Source organism: Carcharodon carcharias, chromosome 12 (genome assembly GCF_017639515.1).
Source record: "Carcharodon carcharias isolate sCarCar2 chromosome 12, sCarCar2.pri, whole genome shotgun sequence".
Taxonomy (NCBI): Eukaryota; Metazoa; Chordata; class Chondrichthyes; order Lamniformes; family Lamnidae; genus Carcharodon; species Carcharodon carcharias.
The window spans coordinates 106,851,397-106,870,938 of NC_054478.1; positions in this window are offsets into that span (position 1 = coordinate 106,851,397).

Consider the following 19,542-nt stretch of genomic DNA (forward strand, 5'->3'; position numbering starts at 1 on the left):
CAGAGGAGAGTGCACTTTCACCAACATTTACCACTTACAAAGGAACAGTTCGTAGCTCACATGTTTGGCTTATCTCCGGAAAGAAGCACACGTAGCAGGCCTGTTGAAAGAGGCGGTTTCACTTGTGCAGGGTTAGTCTTGGTAGGTTCAAATAGCCAGAGTTGTATATCAGAGCTTTTGCAGGAATTTCCTCATAGAGATGGATTTTTCAGCAGGTCTGAAAGTTGGTTACTTATGGTTTTCTTATTAGGAGGTTAAGTTTCTGATTAACTTGAAAAGGAACAGGCTGGGGAGCCTTAAGAGATGAAGCCGTCTCTAGGTTTTAAGCACATAGATATTGCTGCCTTTTTCTGCTGCTGCTGTTTCTGCAGCTGGTGTTCTATGTGGACTGACCAGTTTCTCTCTGGCCCTTGGAATAATAAGACTCGTTTTCTGTAATAGTTACAATCACATGATCAATGCAGCAATTGTCCGCCTGGAATGGTTTGGAAATGCAAAGCCATTGCTATACAATGGAGAATGGATGGGGTCTGTTCACACCTAGTTGTGATGGACTGGTTTTTCTACACCTCCCTTTGTTAAGTTTCAACTTTGGAGGCCAGTTGTCTGAAAGTCCATTGATCTTATAGGGTTTGGATGAATCCAGAAAAATGTGTAAATTCCACAGATGGATTTTGTCTTGGTCTGTCCATTCAAGGGGGATCCCCATCAATGGCCGTGCAATGAAAAACTTCCCAGAGACTTGAGGTAATCTGTGGGGAAATTACAAAAGTCATATGATCCATCAGGAACTAGCCACCTTTAAATGTCCATTTTTTTGAAAGAGAAAGGCAGTTCCAGAAAGTTCCATGCAAACACAGTCTATGGTTAAAGTTATGAATAGGATATGCCTTTACTGGGCATGATAATATCATCTGATTTTCCAGTGGTTGGGGGGATAGTCATTGCACTGGGCTTCTGCCCAATTTCCAGCCATAATTTCTAGTTGATGGTGGAAACCTTAAATGGGGCAGGCTTGCTTCAATAAGGCAGTAATGGCATGATATCAAACATCCCATTTTCCATTACTAATGCTGAAGAGACATCGTGCCCATAATAAACGAACATTCAGTTTAACTGGATGGTACACAAATAGACTGAAAGGATACATCTGATATTATACAAGGCTTCCAAGAAATTTTATTTCTCATCTAATTTGGATTTTATTTTTAACCATAGACAATAGCTTTACTATTTATGTATCTTCTGATGTGGGATTCCCATCACCCCTTTTAATTTTAAAGTGGTCCAGTGGGATTCCCAAGTTTTTCCAAATTCTTTCACAGGATGTGGACATCGTTGCCTCGGCCAGCATTTATTGTCCATCCCTAATTTCCCTTGAAATGGTGGTGGTGTAGGAACAACCACAGTGCTGTTAGGGAGGGAGTTCCAGGATTTTGACGCGGTAACAGTGAAAGAATGGCGATCCAGTCTTAAATCAGGATGGCGTGTGGCATGCAGCAGGACTTGCAGGTGGTGGTGTTCACATGCATCCGCTGCCCTTGTCCTTCTAGGTAGTAGAGGTTGGAAGGTGCTGTTAAAGGAGCCTTGGTGAGTTGCTATGATGCATCTTGTAGATGGTACACACTGCTGCCGAAGTGCATTGGTGGTGCAGAGATTGAACGTTTAAGGCAGTGGATGGGGTGCCAATCAAGCGGGCTGCTTTTTCCTGGGTAGTGCCGAGCTTTTTGAGTGTTGCTGGAGCCGCACCCACCCAGGCAAGTGGAGAGCATTCCACCACACTCCTGGCTTGAACACTGTAGATGCTGGACAGGCTTAGAGGAGTCAGGAGGTGACTTACTCTCACAGAATTCCCAGCATCTGACCTGCTCTTTTAGCCATTGTATTTATATGGTTGGTCCAATTCAGTTTCTGGTCAATGGTAACCCCGAGGATGTTGATAGTGGAGATTCAGCAATTGTAATGCCATTGAATGTCAAGAGGATATGGTTAAATTCTCTCTTGTGGAGATGGTCATTGCCTAGCACTTGTTTTGCCACTTGTCAGCCCAAGCCAGGATATTGTCCAGGTCTTGCTGCATTTAGTCATGGACTGCTTCAGTGCCTGCGAAGTTGCAAATAGTGCTGAACATTATGCAATCATCAGCAAACATCCCCATTTCTGACCTTATGATGGAGGGAAAATCATTGATGGAGCAGCTATAGACGGTTGGACCTAGGACACTACCCCTCAGGAAACTTTGCAGCAATGTCCCAGGACTGAGATGATTGACCTCCAACAACCACAACCATCTTTCTTTGTGCTCAGTCTGACTCCAACCAGTGGAGAGTTTGCCACTAATTCCCATTGATTCCAATTTTGGATTCCCATTGGGCTCCTTGATGCCACACTCGGTCAAATGCTGCCATGATGTCATAGGCAGTCACTTTCAACTCACATTTTGAGTTTAGTTCTTTTGAGCATGTTTGGACCAAGGCTGTAATGAGGTCAGGAGCTGAGTGATCCTGGTGGAACCCAAACTGACCATAAATAAGCAGGTTATTGCTGAGTAAGTGCCACTTGATAGTACTGTCAATGATACTTTCCATCACTTTGTTGATGATCAAGAGTAGACAGATGGGGTGGTAATTAGTCAGGTTGGATTTGTCCTACTTCTTGTGGACAGGGCATACTTGGGCAATTTTCCACATTGCCAAGTAGATGCCAGTGTTATACCGGAACAGTTTGGCTAGGTGGCAGATGGTGCTAAAGGACAATTCTTGAGTACAATTGCCAGAATGTTGGGCCCGAGACAGACTTCATGGATGCCATTCCTTCCTGCATCTGTGCAGGGATCTGAAGATCTCATGGAGGTCACATGTGTGCTGCTAATCTGAGACAGCACGCTCACTTGAGTGCATCACTATCATGTCACTAGTATTGAGCTCCAGCATTGCATGGCCTGTGATTTACAGGAATGATGACCTAATGGTGTCAGTCATATCAATGAAAGTCCACGAGGTATTTTTCTGTATCACAATGACAATCATTTGGCTACAGATAGCTATTTCCATGCAGCCCTCAAGCCTCTATGACAATAGTCTAAATATACATGGCAGAAGCTAAGATGATCCTCAGCCCTCAGTTGTGGAGCCCTTTGCTGTTGATCAGCCTGCAGTGGCCACATGATTGTGCTTACTTTTCAATATGATTGAAAAGATTAATGCCATGCCAACATTCTTCATTTAAAAGCAGGGCCCATGTAATTTGTGTGCCCAAGCTCTTCAGCTGAGAGGACAACACCTCCTGATCTTTAAGCCAGCCATGTCTTCCTGCCAATTTTTCTCTGGCCACTCCTCCTTTATGTATCAACCTCCCTTGTGTATCCAGGATAAATATTTCTCAGCTAGTTCTTGGCACAAAAAGTGTGATTGACAGCATAAATGATGAAGTGATAGAACAGGCTGTCCTCCTTTGCTTTTTGTTGTACCACATCCAAAGGAGGAAAGGTGAGGTTAGTATAGGTTGTTGAAGAGCAGTGTCTAAATATGTCCTGCAGTAGAAGAAGTGAAATGAGGGTTTATGTTCTAGGTTACCAAATAATATGGGGTATACAGCATGAGGAAGAAATATGGCACCTACTCTCCCACTTCCCAATTCATGGCCAGTTAAGGGCTTCATTCTGCCTGTGCCGCAATAATACATGCAGCTGGGGAGCGTGGAATGAAGGAGGCCAACCTGCTACTTTTGCAACTCGGGTTAGGTGGGAAGGAAGGAGGGATACCTTGGGGAGCCCCTATGCCCATCATTCCCCCTCTCCCCAAGATCGTACATTCCCCCTGCGCCTTCCCCCCCGGCCCTCCAAAACCTGACCTTCCAATCCTTCTCCCCCTGAACACCCTCCCTAGAGTCCCCAATCGCTCCCTAACCATAAACCCTTACTTACCTGTGAGTCCGGCATCCATGGATCTTCTCCCTGGGATTGATTGTAGTCACAATAGTGGCCCCTACTAGGTTCTGGCACTGCTAGAAATGTCCAGCTGCCAGCCAATCAGATTGACTGGAAACTCTTGAGGGTGGGATTTCATTTCCTTGAGAGGCAGAAGTCCTACTTTCACCTTTTAAGGCTACCCCCAGCATATTATAGTTGTAGGGCAGCCCTTTTTTCCTATGGGGAGGGGGGGTGGATGGGAGGGTGCGAAGGGAGAGTGGCGTGAGCCATACACCATCCAATAAAATTCATCACATCAAGTCCTTGCAGTGCAGGAGCCTGCTCTGAACTGAGCTTCACCATTACACTCTGATTCTTCTCCATCCCATTCTGTCATCACTTCCGATCATAAGTACAGCATTCCTTTCCTGTAATGCGACTGAATTCAGTATCTTATCCATTGTGTTATTAATTACACTGTGACTATTGAAAAATCACCATCATTCATTTACTAATTACAGAAGTGAAGAGGATATTAGTGTTTATAAATTAATCTGCAAAGGGTAATCAACCTTGTTTTTAGGTTTGCTGTATAGGTTCCTTTTGTCTGTATGGGAAGCTAAGAAAATCTGTGTAGAAGCAGTTTGAGAAGCTCCACTCATCAGGAGTCTATTAAATCTTTAATGATAATTCCTAAATAGCAAAGCAGTGTGTACTGCACATTCAGATTAGGTTTAAAATAAATAGCTTAGTATAGAAAAAGAAGCCAATGGCTCCAACTGAACTTAGATTTCGCTATCCACAGCAGCGGCTAAAAACTTCTCATTAATGCTGAAATCAATGATTTGTGAAAAATTTCCATACATTATACATTTTCCCACTGGGGAGTTCACTAATGCATCAATATAAACATTTTCCCTCCATCAGAAGACCATGAGTATAGAAAACTGAGAGACCTTGAGAAACTGCATGGGTCACTGGTGTGAGGCAATGAAGGATTTCTGAAGTATTTGCTAGTTACTTTAAATTGATCTTACTCTGGTGTTGCTGGGTTGGGGATAGAACCCTTGTTCTTTATGTGTGACCAGAAATTGTAACCTAGGATACTGGCTCCACAAACAATGTGGTTAACAATTGATGCAATGACATTACTGGATTAACTTGAATCATCATTATGACCTCTACTGTAGTACAATGGAACCTGGCTGTCCCGGTACATGAATCACGAAAAGTTAGTATGCAGGTACAGCAAGTGATTAGGAAGGTAAACGGAATGTTGTTGCCTATCGCAAGGGGAATGGTGTATAAAAGTAGGGAAGTTTTGCTGTAAAGGGCATTGGTGAGAGCTCATATAGAATTCTGTGTACAGTTTTGGTTTCCTTACTTAAGAAAGGATATAATTGCAATAAGCAGTTCAGAGCAGGCTGACTCAACTGACTCCTTGGATGAAGGTGTTATCTTATGAGGAAAGGTTGGACAGATTTGGCCTGTATCCATTGGAGTTTACAAGAATGAGAAGTGATCTTATTGAAACATATAAGATCCTGAGGGGACTTGGCAGGGTGGATACTGAAAGGATGTTTCCCCTTATGGGAGAGACTGGAACTAGGGGACATAGTTTAAAAATAATGGGTTTCCCATTTAAAACAGAGATGAAGAGAATCTTTCCTTTCAGAGAGTCATTAGTCTGTGGAATTCTCTTCCCCAGACAGCAGTAGAGACAGGGCTAGTGAATATTGGAAAAGGTTGAATTTGATAGATTCTTGATAAACAAAGGAGTCAAAGGTTATAGAGGGGAGGCAGGAAAGTAGATTTAAGGCCACAATCAGGTCTGCCATGATCTTATCAAATGGCGGAGCAGGCTCAAGGGGAAGAATGGCCTATTCCTGCTCTTAATTCATATGTACCTATGTTCATATTAGTTAACTGTATTATATTAATAATTCCTGATTGCAAAATAAGTGGATATCATTTAACAGACTTCTTGTTTTTCCTGAAAATAATAAAGTTAAGGGAAAGAGTTTGGCGACAGCACATATAAGTTTGAGACTCCCACTGGAGTGAATCAACCAAACCATCGCTTTACTTCAATAATTGATGTGAACTTTTAATTACTTGTATCTCAAATAAGTCTTAAAAATGTAATATTGCATGTGGTACTGGATGAGGCAATGTGACTTTCAATACAATACACCTGGCTCTATTACCTGACTGCTGTGGCTCAGTTTGTAGCACTCCATGAGTCAGAAGGTTGTGAGTTCATGTCCCATCTTAGAGACTTAGGAAAAACTCTAAGCTGACACTCCAGTGCAATACTAAGGGAATGCTGCATCATCAATGTCGCAGTATCTTGGATGACATTTTAAACCGAGGCCCCATCTCCGTTTCAAGGTGGATGTAAAAAAACACATGGTATTATTTCAAAGAAAAACAGGGAAATTGCCCACTGTCCTGGCCAATATGACTAAGAGAGATTACTAGGGTCATTATCAGATTGCTGTATTTGGGAACTTGCTGTCAAGAAACTTGATGCCATATTTCCTGTTACTTCAGTGACTATGCTTCAAAGTACTTTGGGATTTCCTGAAGTTGTGAATGGTGCTAATTGGACACTGCTTCTCTTCTTCAAACTGTAGCATAGGACCTTATATATCCAGCTGAGAGGACAAACAGTTTAATATCTCATCTGGGGAGCCACACCTCTGACAGTGCAGCACTCCTTCAGAATTGCACTAGAGTGTTAGCCTAGATTTTTGAGCACAAGTCTCTAGAGTAGGACTTGAACCTGCAATCTTCTGACTCAGAAATGAGAGTTCTACTCACTGAGCCTCAGCTGACATAAATGAGATGGCGTGGGAAGCGATAAATGGGCAAGTGCTGTTTCCCCGTAGTTGCACAGGAGAAGTTGGACAACCTGAAGTGTGGATGATAAAGAGTGAACAAGGATATATTGGAGATTGCCCAGCAGTAATTAGACTTAGTAAACCATTAAAAAGCAGTTATACCTCAATCAACAAGGTGTAAACTTTTTCAAGGGTTTTTACCAATAGCAAAACAAGTGTTGACTAATAGCATAAAAGGGCAAGTTTTCAACAGTTTAAGTGATTTCTATTTGATCATAGTTTCCTTTGTGGAGAAGGGATGGGGGCTTTAACAATACAACCTATGGGAAAGCATAGAATCACTGACAGCAATTTCTGGATTTCTGCTTTTAACTGTGGACTCCAGAAGTTGTTGAGAGTTTCAGTGAAGTAATGATGATGAACAATGACAGATTTGTCATAATTCCTACCACAAAATTTGGCCAATGCTTTATTTTAAATATTTTAAAAAGCTCTATTTGCTGATACCACAACTGCAAAAGGCACATTTCCTTATGTAGGCTGGTGGGAGGCCCATAGCCAACTATTTAATGGCATATTCTGTACAGTTTGTGGTAATGTAACTGATTAATCCCAAATAATTGATCAAATATAGCATCTGATTACCATTTGATCATCTTAAGATGTGCTTTCCACCTGGGGATAATTAAAACACTAAGATAAACTTAAGCCCTCCTCAGTATTAATATCATATACATAATAGACAAGCAAAAATGTGCATGCGCAGCATATGTGTACAAGCACAGATGCCTTCATTTCGGCAGCGGGAGATACAGTGATTTTCAAAAAGCTTGTTGATGTTCAGTTGTCTTTTCATGGGCCATTTATTGATCTCTACCTTCCTACAACTGTCTCTTTTTCTTTCCTACTCTAACTCTTTCTGTCTCCCTCTTTGTCTTTCTCTTTTCTTTTTTTGTATGTGACAGCTTCTCTCTTATGATCACTTTCTCTGTCTATCTGCATGTCCCTCAGTCTGCTTTCTTTCTTACGCACATTTTCTCCCTATCTTCTCTCTCGCTTTCTCTATGTCCCTTATTGGCTCCTTTTATTCTTATGTCCCATGGAGAGCTTAAGACACATTGGTGTTCCAACTAACCAATAACCACATAAACCATCTATTTCTCCTAGCCTCTGAAGGGGAAAGTGGAATGTTGAATTGAAGGGTTTTATTTTATACCAGAAGGAATGGGTGTATAGCGTCTGAAAAGGAGCGATGACTAGGGTCTGAATTTTTCCCCCATCGGGCACTCACGATTGACGGGCCCGGAAGCAGACACAAAGTGCGCTTCTGCCTGTGATCAGCCCCCGACTTACATTGGCTTACACTGGCTGGCCAATTAACCCCCAGCCAGAGTGAAAAGAGCCCGGAGGCATATGGAATATAATGTGGGAAAATATGAGGTTATGCACTTTGGCAGGAAGAATAGAGGAGCTGAATATTATTTAAGTGGAGAAAGTGCAAAAAGCTACAGCACAGAGGGATTTGGGGAGGTCCTCATGCACAAATCACAAAAAGATAGCATACAAGTTCATCAAATGGAATGTTGGCCTTTATTTCAAAGGGAATGGAGTATTAAAATAGGGAAGTCTTGCTAAAACTATGCATCTAGAATACTGTGAAGAGATTTGGTCCCCTTATCTAAGGAAAGCTATACTGGCATTGGAGGCAGTCCAGGGAAGGTTCACTGGGTTGGCCCCGGGTATGGAGGGATTTTCTTATGAGGAGAGGTTGAGTAGATTGGGCCGGTACTCAATGGAGTTTAGAAGAATGAGAGGTGACCTTATTGAAACATATAAGATTCTTAGGGGAGCTTGATAGGGTAGATGCTGAAAGGTTGCTTCCCCTTGTGGGAGAGTCTAGGGCCAGGGGGCATAATCTTGGAATAAGGGGGAATTTCTTCTCTCAGAGGGTAGTGAATCTGTGGAATTATTTATTGCAGAGGGTTGTAGAGATTGGGTCATTAAGTATATTCAAGGCTGAGATAGACAGATTTTTAATCAGTAAGTGAATTGAGGGTTATGGGGAAAAGGCAGGAAAGTGGTTTATCGGATCAGCCAAGATCTCATTGAATGGTGCAGCAAACTTGATGGGCCGAATAGCCAATTATATATGGCCTTATAATTATGTGCTCAAGTGGCTGCAGAGAGGCTTAAACCCATAATCTTCTGCCTGAAAGGGTGACAGAGGCAGAAACCCTCGCTGCATTTAAAAAAATATAGGTGGGAGAAGAAATTATAGTCTTGCCAGATTGAAGCTCACTCACCAGCTATAAACGTTTCACTACACCATTATAGAATAGTTAACCAAGTTTGTGAAAGTAAATTCTCTCCCTGTTATACTACAGATAAGGCTTGATATTTGAATCTTAAAATCCTTATATACTAGCCTTCATGTCTTAATACCAGACATGATTTGCTTTTGAGTAATTTTCCAGGTAGCTTTTCTAATTGGTCAGTTACATAAATATTTAAATTACAATGGGTAGCCACACTATCAAAATGCTGCCTTAATTCTCATATCTTATAGTTGATTGACCCAATTGGTCTTGATAGTTTGATTGACTTAAGATGCAGCCATGTTTTCTTTCTGCCTGTAAATATTTAGAATCAAGTCTTGTTCAGCTGATGAAACATTCTTGGATGGATGTTTGCCAGAAGCATCTGAAAAAGATAGCTGAGTCAGAGCAGAGCTTTGATCTTCTTTGAATGGCTTCATCTAAAGCCAGAATTGTTTCTTTCATTTTCCTTGGAATGTGGGTAATGCGAGCACAGCAGCAGTGGTGGCCCACCCCTAATTGCCTGAGGATATTAAGAACCAGCCATATAGGGCTTGAGTTTTAGCCCCCACCAGGGCTGGACTTGGAGGTGAGTGGGCACTAAAACAGAGCTGCTGGCCTGTGTGCCACTTCCCTGACCTGGGCCATTTTTGGTGATGTATGGTTACGGTTTGGGGGGTGTGGGGCAGCAGAGTTGCCTGCCTGCAACTGACAACCAATTCACCTTATTAAAAGACACTTAAGGACAAGTAAAGGAGACCAACTAGAATTTTCCAGTTAGCCTCCAGGTTCCAGAGGGCAATGGGGTCCAGTTCAACTGCTTGGAGGTGGCCTCCCAGCAGGAGACCAGGAGGGCCTGGTGCTTCAGACAGCCTAGAGGCCCTTTCTCCATGCCTGCATACAGCAGCAGCTACTGGCTGCTCTGTTGAGGGATAGCACCTATCGAGCTCCCACCCCTACTGCTGCAAACACCACAGTGGCCTGACCGGAAAACCCATTTTGTAATTTAAGTTTTAAATATGTTGTAGGGAGGCCGCCACATTTTGAAGCAGCCTCTTCCCATACTGTCCATTGCAATCTGCTTTCAAGCAGGAAGGCCTCTGATTCGACCTCTAGCATCAAGAGCCTGCCAGTTGCCCTTAGTTGGATAGTGAGATTTCCCTCTAGCCTTTAATTGACTATTTCAGGGAAAATCACAATGAATGACTGTTTCCCACACAGTGCATGTTCCTGACCCACATTTCAGTCTGACAGTACGGGATTCAGGAGCCCACTGAGGAAGTCCTGCCCATAGTGTAGAACTGGAGTAACATCTAGGTCATTTTGGGTAAGAGTAGTCGATTCCCGTCCCTGCAATACACCAGTCCACTCAGTTGGTTTTTATAATAATTTTATAATAACGATTATTTTCTGACGCTAATTGACAAATTACTAAATGTATTAAATTCAGTTTCACAGTTTGCTATGGTGGGACTTGAGTTCTTACCTTATGAGGACAGTACCATAACTAACCATTGGGTTACCATGTCCCCTAAATCAACTTGAGAGAGCGAAATGTCTATTGGTCTGGATTTCACAATTAGTGATGAAGTGACAGCACTTGCCGTTAACCCCGAAGAAAGTTAGCCATAATGATCTCATGATCTCTGTGGTGTGGATTTCCCTGTTCCCCATGTCAGTCTGAATCTGGTGCCAAGTCAGGTGGATCTCCAGGTGTCCAGCAACCATGATGTAATCAATCAAATTAAACAGCAAATCAAATTAAAGAATTTTCACAGACAGTAAACCAGAAACTAAAATGCACTGATTATGCTTCAATTTCAATTGCATTTTACAGAGAATGAAATAAATGATTGGGACATACACATGAGGTTAAGGTAGAAGGTGAAATATCATAAACTTAAAACAAAATAACGATTTTTAAAAAATACTGCATTTTTTTATCATAATGGAGAAATTTGACATTCCATAAATATAAAATTAGTTTTCCAGGGATGCAGAAGCTTTTCAGTACTAATTATGAATTTCATCGCAGGCTGTCCCTCGATTCAAGGATGACATCGACTCAGGGTTGTGAGTTTCTACCATTGGTCTTCATGTCACTCGTGGGGCACAATCTTCTGGTAGTGGCGAGGTTGTCGATGGTGGGACAGGAAGTGAGCGACACTTCTGCTCAGGGCCATGTGCGAACACACAGTGGCCAGCCATTTAGCTATGCATGGGCGAGGACCACTCTGCAAGTTCTCCTCCTGGCCATCTGGGAAAGGTGGGAAGTCTTGTTTCCTAGGAATGGAAGCAGGAGGTGGCCTTGGCAGAGGTCGCAGCACAAGTTAGAGGCTGTGGGCCCACTCCAGATCTGGAAAGCCATTCAGCAATCTGCTGCGCTTGGCAAGGCTAAGTGACTGCGTGTAGTCACTGCAAAGTAACACTCATAATGGCACTAAGCAGTGTAAGTGTGCAAGTGCAGAAGGGTGTCAGACAGGAGTTTGGGTTGCAGGCCTCAGCATCAGATGGAACATGTGGATTGAATGTGTAGGAGCCAGCTCATTCTCTGAAAGTTGTACTAGTTGCAGGACCGTGTGGGTGTGAAGCACTTACTAGGGTGGGCACAAGAGCTGTGAGAGGCATACATGCTCATAAAGCGGTTATGCACACATTGGGATGACACTCAATCATTCTGTCTGTCTGTCTGAAGGAGAAAGCGACTCATAATCAGTGGGAACATAGCATGAGAGGAGGAGGTGTTCCCGATATTTGAATCCTGGCCCCAGTTGAGGAGGAGGCCACTGACACTGAGCCTGAGCAGATGGAGAGATTGGAGTTTCTCAGCAATCCAGTGTGGATGCCTCCAGTCTGGTGTTGATAAATGAACAAACAGGAGCAACACCTGAAGCATTGTTGAGCAAAAGGACTTTGCATAACCATCAGCTAATGCTTTTGTTTTTCCACTGTTGGTCCTCTCAGTAAGTCAAAAAGTAAGAACAGGAGGCAAACTTCCTCCAGCTCTACCTCCACCTCTAGCACCAGCTCCACTTTCACCTCGAGTACTACCTCCGAGGGTGATGACTCAGAAATCTCAGAGGATGCACTGTCACTGTTCCCTTGCACCCTCCACCAACACAGAGACATTCACCTCAGTGCTACGCATTCTACATTAGGCTCGGAGTCCAGTGAGCACATCACAGACATGTGCCCACAGCTGGTGGAAGTAACAGCTAAGGTCTCTGACACTCGGAGGACTGCTGGAGACCAGGCCCCTGCTGAGCCCCAAGCAGGTGATGTGCCTCTGGATTCAGCCAGAAGAGACCAGACAGTGCTGCAGTGACAGGCAGGGGAATATCAGACAGAGATGTCAGAGGCCATGAGCAGACTTCAGGAGGAGTCTGTCCAAGTTCTGGCTGCTGTTATTGCTCCTGCATGTGAGCGCTCTACTGCCCCCATGGAAAACGTGGTACCTGTAATATAAGGGGTCTGGCACACATAGGGTTAATGTGGGGCTGAGTACAGTACCGCCCACACAGTGATGTAAGGGACTGCAAGGCCCATACCCAGGGTCAGTCTAGTGTTGGACAGAGCTGTGTGTACCAGTCAACATGGTGACAGCTCCGAGCTTGTACCCTTTTACTGTATATTTGTAAATAGTTCTATGAGTCAACAAAGGCTTACAGTTAATCTATGTATAACTACAAAGACTTCTTCAGACCTATTGGACTGTAACCAACACCCAACAACAGCCTTGGAGAGCCAAGTCCAGCAGAACACACAGTGGCTGTTGGATAAGCACTTGGACCTTTACTCCAATGGCAAGGTAAGAGGAGGATGAGGCACCTTGACCTCCATCCACGCGCCCCTTCTCCTCAAGGACTCTCGCAGCCACAGGGAGGAGAGCACCAGCCAGGCACCTCAGGGACTTCATCCCAGGTCACTCCAAGGGTGCTCTGCCACTCTACCACCCCTCTGCCAGTGACCCCATTGCCTCAAGAAGGTCTGGCCAAGGAGAGTGCAGCTGCACCTGCGCAGGAGACCCTCAGCAGGCCACAGCCCTCTAGACCTCAGACCGCCAGAGGACACCTGCCAAAGATATCACAGTAAACAGAGCACAGCAGTCAGCAGGCTGCCTCTGCCTCAGCTTTTGATGTTGGGGCTGCACCTAAATGTAGTAATAAGAAAAGAAAGATGAAGAAATCATAACAGCACAAAGGTGGCACAATGTCTAAACACGGTATATATAAAACACTCTTGTAAATAGATGATTAATTTCACTTCATTCATGTATGTTGCATTTTCATTATGTTGCCAGTTGTTGCAATGGTTGCGTACATTTAAAGGCGTTACATTTCATTCCTGATCAGCCAGAGATGATGTGAGCCTATGGATACACCATTTATCGTGTCAGTAGTGGCATCTTTGAGTATCCTGATGTGTGTAGGATTAAACCTTGAGCATCTTTTGTAAAGTCAAGGCTTGGAACACACCTGGTAACCCAGCAGTTGCTGTTCACCTGGTTATCATCCCTCTGAGGCTGCTGGCTGAGCAGCGTCCGGGGCCAAGTCATTGCATGCCTTGCAGGTGCCTGCATGACAGAGTTCTTTGCAAAGCATCGCCCCCATTTGTAGAATGTGCCAGTGAGACATGTGTGGCTCCCTGCCAAATTACGAATGCATTTGTCTTCCAATGTAGCGTGCTTCTAGACCTGCTTGTGCCAAGGTCCTGCAGCATTTTTCTTTCCACTGCCAGAGTTTGCAGGAATGAAGTGTCATACAGGTAGTGTTCTGGTCTTGCTGACACTGATATCCCAACTTTGCCTGGCAAGGCTACCTTCCAAAAGGAAGGCGAGAAAGTAAATAAGAAGCCTCTCTGAAAGGATTTTTCAAGAGAGAGACATTTCCAAGCAAACCGATAGGCCTCAAACCCAACACTAACTAAGGAAGAGATTAAAAATGCCAAGTGCTGAATTTTAATCAACACGAAAGCCAGCTATCAGCCAAGTACATCCAACAGACACTCAAGCCCTCCTGTGGAGGACAAAATAATCCATCTCCTGTTGGTATCTTCTATCTTGAAATGTGCCAAAAGTTTCTGAGATGAAAGATCAAAATGTGATTACTTGTTCTACAGTAATGACGGCAAAACATGTTAATTGAATTCCTTTTTGGGAATATACAGACAGGAATATTAAGATCTGGGTTTGCCATGCCAGACACAGAGAGAAGTCATCAAAATCATCTGGAAAAACTGCTGAAGGGGGAAGTAAGGAACCTTTCTCTCTCTTTCTCTTAAGTTAAGAAAAGCTCTATCTCTACAGTATAAAAATCCAACCCAAAAGTTGGTGACTGTCCATCGGAAAAAGCTCAGGAGGAATCCATCGATTTCTGGAAGACTGATCACAGAATTAAAAGGAAGGAAATTGTTTCCAGCAAAGTGCAGTTACCTAGACATCTATTCAAATCCAGGATTTTAAAGGGAGCCAGCTAACTTCAAACGGCTGTAACAATTAACAATCTACACCACAAGGGCAAGCAAAGGACTTAATTGTATATTCTTTTAACTTTTATTTGGAGTAACTTTTCTTCTACTATCTGTATGTGTGTATGTGTCATTGCATCTTTTATTCTTTTCCTTGGGTTTAGTAGCTATTAAATGTGCTCTTTCTTTGACTCAAGAAAACATGGGTTGATTAGCTCCTAATCAAAAAGTAAATTCATTTGGATTAGAAAAAGGGAAAATAAATTTTAAAAAAACCTTTGTTGTGACCAACCAAGGAGGTTGAATAAAAGGGAGCTAGTTCATCCCTCCTCACCCGGTCATAACACTCTGTACCTGCCTGAGAGCTTGCACAAGTGCTGGGTTGACATGTCTGCCTGAGATTATCAGTGAAAAAATTGCAGGAAAGGCTCCAGTCAGCATATTCTTTGAGCCCACCTGTCCTGAGCATTTTTGCCCAATGGAAAGCCCAATATTTAGCAACAGATAAACCCTGGCCTCCACCCACCCCACCATGATCAATACAGTCCTGGAGGATCAATGCCAAAATCACTTGATGCAGCCAAGATGGAGCAGTTACCCTGGAAATGGAAGCCATGACCATGCACCCTCTCTCAATCACTATTGAGTTTCCCTCCATCACCCTTGAGCCTCAGTCCATCACCCTTGTCTTGCGCTCAGTTAAGTTTCACCTACTACCTTTATCAGCCATGACCACCTATTAAGGACACTTGAACTTCCACCCAGTACAGTGGTACGTTCTCCCCTCCTCCCCCACATTTCTCAAACTGCCATCCATTATCCTCAGTACTTCCTGTATCATCACCAAGCTTCCTACAATTGCCCTTGAGTCTAATAACTTTGGGAATAACCTTCCTAGTGACTCTTTTTCTCCCCATAATCGTTCTGGATCTATGGTTCTCTGACATCAAAGTTCCCTGCATGATCCAGCATCCTCCTTTTGCCTCCACGGGAGATCATAGGGCTGCCACCTACCTCCCTCCCTCTCTTTCTCCCTCCCACAGTCAAAACAAACCTCCTCCCACTTTGAAGGATTTGATTTCAGAACTACTGCATTTTCACAAAGACATTCAAAAAATGGTGCATGTCATATTCCAGACCTACTCCACTTTAAGAAGCTTTAAGAACAATCCTGTGTTGTAAGATCACATGATCTGTGTAAATCAATGTGTTAGCAGCATGGGGAGCCTCTACAGGACAGTTTTTCTTTAGTTATGGAGTTTGATGCACACGTGTAGTTGCTGCTGCTGTCTTGTAAATAAAGTTAAATGTTTCCACTAAGAAAAGTTGTCTGAAGATCAACTCTATAACAAGTTTTGATGTGAGCAAAAGCCCACCAGCTTTGAAAAGCTCAACTGGAATACCATCAGGGCTGTAGGCTTTGCAGCTTTTTATCCGTTTGATTGCTTGTTGCAGCTCTCCCATCGATGGTGCTTCACCCATAGATTCTACTACAGACTGGAGAGTATAAACTTTCACTATGGATTCACGATTGAAGAGTTGTTGAAAATTTCTTTCCAGCATTGATAGATGGCATTGTCATCCTAAAGAAGAGAAACAGCATCACGATTGAACAGGATTCACGATTGAAGATTTGTTGAAAATTTCTTTCCAGCATTGATAGATGGCATTGTCATCCTAAAGAAGAGAAACAGCATCATATGAGCGAAGGGGATTTTGTCCATTTGACCTTAGTCTATCGATGGCTCTGGCAGCTTCAAAAAAGCTTTACATGTCATGATGGTCAGGGTGTTGTTGGATCTCTCAGGCTTTCTCTTCCCACCACATGTGCTTTATCTTCTGGATTTGTCTTTGGACCTCAGCCTTGAGTAGTTGGAATGCTGCTTTCTTGACTTACAACCTTGGATTATTCTGCCAGGCAATGAAGGCTGTTTGTTTTTGTTCCAGGAGGTCACATATTTCAACATTGATTTCATTGAACCAATCCTGGTGATGAATATCCTTGAACCCAGTGACCTGACACAGGACAGTATAGCTGATTGCATTCGATTCCACTGTTCTGAACTGAGTTAGATGTGTGAAGATTTTCCAGATTGATCATGAGCTGCGCTTGGAATTCCTCTCTTCAGTCGGGCTGCTTTCTGGCTGAGACATTGGTCTTCTTCCTCTTGGGATTTTAGGCCCTGCGATGTCTTAGTGCTTGATGGATGTTCATCACCAACTGAACAAGTCGATAATCTGTCTGGCAGGCAACAGTTCCTGTATGGATAGAGTGATACAAGTATCATTTAGATATGTGACCTGAACAATGTGATTATCCAGAAGATGCCAATTACGACGTTAGTATGTTATCAGAAGCCCAGTTACACCTCATTCAACAAATGTAACTGTTTCATTGCTTTTTACAGTAAGGCTAACCAAATAAAAGTGCAAGTTCTCATCAAGTCAGTGATTTCTATTTGATTGCAGTCTGCAGGACTTCAGTAGCCCAAGCTCTGAAGAAACCTAGAATCACTGACAGCAACTTCTAGATTTCCACATTTAAATGCACATGTGCAGAACGTCAGAAGTTGCTGTCAGCTCCAAAGGAGTAATGGTGGAGAATGTTAACTGTTTCGCCAGTATTCTTACCACAAATTCTGGGCCCTAACTGAAGGATTTGGATTACTTAAAAGAAAGGAAAATACTCTTAATATGACCCCCAAAAGGAAAAAAGGACTGGAATAATTTTAAACCTTAACTATCAAAATCATGAAATAAAATGTCCAAACAATAGCCCAGAATTTGCAGTAAGAATATTGATGAGGCTAACAGTGTCCCCAGTTATTATAGAGTAAAGTGGACATCACTGCCTTTCCAACAAGAGGCCAGCCCATGTTTTGATATTATCCATCCATGCCATCTTGGGTCTTACTTGTTCATGTTTTCCAGGTGTTTTGCCTTGCATTACCTCTTTTTCCAAACTCCAGTCCTGTTTGTATCACATTGAAAATATATGACTTTCTTTGATATCACTGCCTCAAACAAGTTCCTCTTAACGCCAGCTTTCTTGAGCACCCACTCGTTTGTCCACTTGGCTGTCCATGACGCATGTAATATCCGTCTGAGTCCCTTCATTTCAAATGCTTTTGTTCGAGCCTTGTCATTCTTTGTGATGGTCCAGCTTTCACAGCCATATATTGTCACCAGTCACATAAGGGCTTTCAGAAGACAAATTTTCATTGTAATCGAGATGATGTGGCTACTCCATCCTCTTTTTACTGAGTTCATAACGCCATGATCCTTGTTAAGTCTGGCCTAAATTTCTTTGGTAGACTCTGCATCTTCCATGATGTGTGACCCAAGATAGCGGAAGGAATTAACCTGTTCAAGCTGAACTCCGTTAGTCAGAATATTGCAGGTCTTTCCATTCATCGCCACCACCTTCGTCTTATCGACATTGATCAGGAGACTGTATTTCTGGTTAACTTGTTCAAGATGATCCACCAACTCTGGTAGCTCCTCTACTGAGTTAGCGAGCAGAATAACATCATCAGCGTATTTAAAATTTTAAACTTGCCTCTTGCCAATCGGTATCCCACCTTGTATCCATCAAGTGTCTCTCTCATAACCTTTTCTGCTGGGATGTTGAATAAATATGATGAGAGGACACACCCCTGTCTAACACCCTTTCTGACTCAGAGCCATTCTGAAAGGGTGCCAACAAACCTGACCCTAGCTCATTGCTTACAATAAAGCTTGGCTAGCAAGTCAATTAAATGTGCTGGGTATCCCATGTCCAACACTGTGAACCAGAGTTTTGTGTGTGAGAATGAATCAAATGCCTTCTCAAAATCAATGAAGCATGTATATATTGGCTGCTGATGTCCTTGGACTTTGTGCATTATGAATTTAAGATTAGTGACTTGATTTCTGGTGATCTTATTGAAACGTACAAGATTCTGAAGGGGCTTGACAGGGTAGATGTTGAGAAGATGTTTCGACTAGTGGGGGAATCTCGAACTAGGGGAGATAGTTGCAGTAAAGGGAGACACTCATTTAAAACTGAGATGTGAAGGAATTTCTTCTCTCAGGTGGTAGTGAATGTCTGGAATTCTCTACTCCAGAGAGTTATGGAGGTTAGATCACTGAAAGTATTTAAAGAGGAGATAGATAGATTTTTGAAATATCAGGGAGTTGAGGGTAATGAGGAGCAGGTACAAAAGGGGAGTTGTGGCTTGGAGCAGATCAGCCATGATCTTATTGAATGGCGGGGCAGGTTTGAGGGGCCAAATGGCCTACTCTTGCTCCTATTTCTTATTTTCCTCTTCCACATCGAAATCCAGCTTGCTTATTAGCAATCTCACTCTCTGTCTTTTTCCGCTCCGTTCCAGCATGATCCTGAGCAAGGTTTTACTAGCATGGGAAGTCTGAAGTTTAGAAATTGTTAGTTGTCACCTTTCTTTGGAAAAGAGATAATGGTAGAATCAGTCCAGTCCTCTGACCAATCACTGATTTCCCACAGATCCACACACATTCTAAACATCCTATCCACTCCCGATTCTCCTCCCACTGTGAGTAACTCTATCAGTATATTTTCCAGGCCCGTGCCTTAGGCTGGCCATCTGATGAAAGGACTCTTTCACACTCTGTGAGTTATAGGCTGCCTCAGCTCTCCTGTTCCACAGCACCACCACCACCACTGACCCGCCCCCCCCCATCCTGCCCCAGGTATGCAGATGGATTCTGAGCAACAAAAGCTACCCTCTGAGGAGGTGGCATCTAACCCCATTGATAGGTCCTCAGACAGAACCCCAGTGTCAGTACAAGACAGCCTCCTCCACACTAGGACACTCACTGAACAGGCAATAGGCCTTCTCAAAATGGGATTTCAATGCCTTGACCGCTCTGGTGGAGCACTCTGATACCCGCCTGCCACTGTCTCCCGAGTGGTCATGTGCTGCCCAACATGGCACAGCAGAGGGGTTTGGCGCTTAAGGTGGCAGAGGATGAGGAAGACCCAGTGTCA